Below are 4924 nucleotides of genomic sequence, written 5' to 3'. Positions count from 1 at the left end.
ATGATAACAAAAGTGCCAATTCAACCGGCGATGACCACCAACCGACCTGAATGGCGATGATGATGAGAATTTTCAGTGACAGAGAAGTGGCTTTTGCAGCGATTGTGAGGCGAGCCGACAGGGAGACAACACCAGAAAGATGGTTGGCCCTGGTGATCAAGCGAAGTAAAGGACCACATGGACGGATGCCCAATGGTTGGTGGCCAAAAATGACAATCAAGTATAATCGGAAGCATAACTGGAATGTAACGTCGACAACGATGAAAAACAAGCATACTCAATGCAAAAATTAGCAACAGCCTACTCAATCGGGCAGTGGTCAGGTGGCCGAAGAAAGAGAATGGCCGTTGCCAGCGACCATAACAAACAGTCAACTGTACACCAATATAAAGAATCTGCTGGCCAGTAACATTGAGCTGGCGCTTAATCGCCAAACTGACCGAAAGAGAACAAGAAAGGCATACAGTCAGGAAGTAAACTATCAGGTCATCGGGATTGAGCTGGAAAAGAAGGTGAATATTCTAGCAGAACTGAATGATTTGATCTGCGCTTACCAGCTGACATATGAGGAGGTGACAAAAGGAAGTTGAACTGGAAGGAGGCCATTAAAATAAAAATAAAGGAGCTTAGTCAGCAGCTGCAAATTGTCACCAGTCAAACAGAACAAGGCTCCCTCAAGAGCATTAAAACGATTTTGCAAAGCCAACCAGTACCACTCTAACAGCAGGGACCAGTTGAAGAAGCTTGAGGACCAGATCGAAGGGGAAAGGGCAGTCTTTCACAAAAAACCGATCACTGCGGCAAACCGGATTGAGTATCGGAAAACGAACAAGCTATTCGAGCTCAATCGGTCTGCCTTCTGCCGGAAACTTGACGAAGACCAGAAGGAGATGGACGAGAACATTGATGTTGATCAGGTGATTACTTTCTGGCGAGGAATCTGGGCAACCGATGACGAAGAAGGGGAGCACCAGGAATTGATTGACCTATTGGACCCAGGGGAGGTGTACATGACTGGACGGAGGAGACTGCCGCCAGGAATGAGGGAACCGCACCTGAGTAGCAAGCAAAGAGCACGGCCAGCATCAGTCCTACCGTTCACTTCCACACACGACTGTCATTCGTTCAGGGAAATGCCTTACCCTTCGAGGCACTCGTCCCCTGCGGTGTGCCTGGCTGGAAGAAGGAGCCTGCTGCCAGGAATGAGGGAACCGCTCCTGAGTAGCGAGCAAAGAGCACAGCCAGCGTCAGTCCTGTCGTTCATTTCTACACACGACTGTCATTCGTTCAGGGAAATGTCTTACCCTTCGAGGCAGTCGTCCCCTGCGGTGTACACGGCTGGATGAAGGAGCCTGCTGCCAGGGATGAGGGAACCACACCTGAGTAGCGAGCAAAGAGCACAGCCAGCATCAGTCCTGTCGTTCACTTCTACACATGGCTGTCATTCAATCAGGGAAACGTCTCACCCTTGGAGGCAGTCGTCCCCTGCGGTGTACATGGCTGGACAGAGAAGCCTGCTGCCAGGAATGAGGAAACCGCTCCTGAGTATCGAGCAAAGAGAACAGCCAGCGTCAGTCCTGTCGTTCACTTCTACACACGGCTGTCATTTGTACTTTTATAAGGAATGCTCATAATTGTGGAGGGAGCTGCTCCCTGCAGCATTCATTGAGAATGGAAAATTATATGTTCTGTGTGTAATTTCATGCAAAAGCAATATTGCACCCTTTGTCATTGACTTACTTTGTTTAAGCAAAGAGCGCTGACCAACAGTTCTTATTAGGATGGAGCCTGCCATTTTCGATTTTTGTACCGAGACTTGCAGTGAACCTGTAAATTTTGTAGGCACAAAATGAAACCCCACAATATGGTGCATGCAGCAGACATCTGTATGGCAGAGTAGTCAATGGTCACAGAAATGCATTTGTTTTGAGAGGGACCAATAGAGACAACAAGAAAGAAATTGTTGTTGTCCTGCCACCAATAGACCCACCTCACCAAGCGTTCGGCGCATGCATGAAGCCGCCATAACTTTAGTTCAAAATAGGTAGACGGTGGTGCCCAAAATGGCTTGTGCTGTCTCACGCGCAGAGTTCCAGTGTTTCGGGCACGTGCAGAAGGGCTGAAGTTCCCTCAATGCATTGCGACAGCGGTGGCGCGTAGTCAAACTGGCTGGTGAGATCGGTTTATGACATGAATTCCGTACGCCTCACCCCACTGGTGTTAAGGATGGTTCTGACCTAACATAGTGCGACACTGTTAATGCAAACAAGGAATGAAAAATGTTCATATCGGGCACAAAGTTTCACCCTATTATTTGGGGCCAGCATTTACTAATTCAAAGTAAAATGCAAAGAGTGCCGCAGTTGTACTCGCACTAACAATGTCATGCAGCATTTGTGTCTGGCCATCATGTTACTCACCAACTGCAGCATTCGCATTGGGCACAAACTCCCTGTCGCAGCTTTGCATCTCACTGGAGTGGGCGGCTGTAAGTATGGGCAAGGGTCGTGCTGAAGCCGCGAATTTCATCAGCAGGCAGTTAAATTCCACTCACGCTGTTCATTACAGCAGGGACCAGGGACGGATTTAGAGGGGGGGTCCGGATGTCCTGACCCCCCTCTTGATTTTTGCATGTGTAAAATTTAGGACATGAAACGAGGGGGAGGGGGTTCCTAAACGTATGGTATGCTGACCCCGACCCCCCTCAGGAAATTCCTGCATCCGCCCCTGGCAGGGACGCATGTACGGTGCAAATCAACACTTATCCAAAGCACAGAAGAGCATGCTGACACAAATTCCAATACTTGTTTATGATGTCCTGGGTACATACTGTACATATACGCATGGCAGAATAGTCAATTGTTGCAGGAATGCCCAAGAAAGCACATACCACATTTGAGATGGACGAGTACAAGCCGAAAAAGAAGGAACAGAAGAATTAGCCCAGAGTATGCCTGGCACACGCTCGAGTTAAGGATGATTGTGACTGCATGTCGCTGCATGTGCCCGGCTACTAAATGCTGGAATTGCGTGTGACTCACCAACTGGGGGGCCCGCCTGAGGCACAGACTCCTGGTCGCAGTTTTGCACCTTGCTGGATTGTGCCTCTGTGTGTGAGGGCAAGGCTTGTGCTGAAATTGTAAACTTTGTCAGTATGCAGTTCAATGCTACTTGCATTAATTCATTACCTTGGACAAGCATATTCTCGATAATCTGTGAAGGAGGAAATACGACACCTGTGAGAGCAGCAGCTGAATGCAGAGATGGAAGCGTCTGGATGCTGTCTTCCTCCTACATTGGCTCCCCTGCTTAAAATAGGTAGCATTTTAATACCAAATCTAGCAACCAAGTGACTGCAAATTCACCATCTCTGGCTGCGTCAACTTACCTTGGATGTTTCCCATTTCCCTTTCTCGCGGTGGTCATCGAACTGGCTTTGGCAGCCAATGGCTAAAGTTGCTGTGACAGCGTCTGGTTTAAGTTTTTTGATGCCATGGCTCTGCCAGATCCGAGGTTCAAACTGATCCGGTGAAAAATGGTCTTGTCGAGAATGAACAGGGCTAACTTGCGATTCACGGGACAGTGCACTGAGAACACTAAAAAATTCGACTTTGTTTGGAGGTAGAGAGCGTCACACTGTCAATACAGAAGAGCGATCGCCGCTTTTTTCTCTATCGGAATAAAAAATTCGTCATCAAAACTGCTACCGCGGTGGGAAGGGATAATTTGGGACGCTAACCTAAGCGATAAAATTTGGCGCAAAGCAACACTCCATGGAAGTAAAATACGTAAAGACACCGATGCTCTGTTCGCGCTAACTGTGCCGCGCATTGTACGCCCTCCACGCGAGCGGACAGTACGAGCTGGAACACCCGATCCAACCTTTTTCTGCGACTCCCACAAGCTTCATTATTTCTCAACTTCGCTTTCTATTCCTAGTTCGGACCACAGCTCTCTCGAAAACAGGTGGTAAGCCAAAGAAACATGAAAGGCGTTTTCGGCTCATGTTGTTTTCGGTAGTAGCTTTTCGTGTTTCCTAGAGATTCACTGCGAGACACTCACAGCTGAAGCGGCCAATCGGCGGCTTCATCTATTCATATCGTGTCCATTAAAAACTCAGACTACGCGAAAAACTTTGCCGGCGAACAACCGGGTTTTCGAGTGAAAAACAACGGGCTAAAACGGCAGAGCACCGAGGCCGCATTTCAGCTGAGACCGAGTTCGGCAGTCAGGCGCGTCAGGAAAAACATTGCATGTGTACCTATGTGAACGTGTGTGGAAGAGGTAACTAGCCCAGAAATACTCACCTCACAAAGCTTGCTGCTTCTGGTAGGGACGAAGTTTTTCCTCCCAATCATGTGGAGCCATGACTTCTGCCTCTTCAGATCGGTTTTCCGAAGCGGAACGGAAAACAACTTTTTTTACACCACCAGAACTCTGGCTGCACCCAAAAGCGCAACACCCCGTCATCTAACACAAACGCTTACTACTTCACTTGCCTCATTACGGTCCAGAAACACCAGGACGTCGAGCTAAAGTCGTCGGCGAGTATCACGAAACACGCGAGCGGACGGAGCAGCCGAGCAGCTTGGAAGCAAATGGCGGACGGAAGTGGCGACGATTCCGGAAATCACGTGACATCGCTCTCCTCCAATAGAAACAGATGTCGGCGCGGCAAAGAATGACGGTACTTGTAAAACGCAGTGAAAAAACATCGAGGGACTTTAGTGGGGACGAGGGATCCTCACTGCTGTTCGGAGGGGGCTTCCTGGGGCAGCTGCGAACGCGGAACGAGACCATCAAGGTCCTCCGGGAAGCCCGCCAACCGCCCCCTCCCGCCGCGGAGCCAGCAGCCAAGAGGTCCCGCAGCTCGGCTGCCCCAGGGACCACTGCCCAGAGCCGAAGTGTGGGGCGGCAGCCCTTT

General features: G+C 49.5%; 1 pseudogene; it reads right to left on the bottom strand.

The window, feature by feature from the left end:
- Window positions 1-1140: 1140 nt before the first annotated feature.
- Window positions 1141-4663, bottom strand: LOC115320116 (annotated as a pseudogene).
- Window positions 4664-4924: the final 261 nt, after the last annotated feature.

The sequence above is a fragment of the Ixodes scapularis genome, unplaced genomic scaffold (assembly GCF_016920785.2).
Source record: "Ixodes scapularis isolate PalLabHiFi unplaced genomic scaffold, ASM1692078v2 PGA_scaffold13__105_contigs__length_92229423, whole genome shotgun sequence".
NCBI lineage: Eukaryota > Metazoa > Arthropoda > Arachnida > Ixodida > Ixodidae > Ixodes > Ixodes scapularis.
This window is presented reverse-complemented; position numbering and strand designations above follow the sequence as displayed.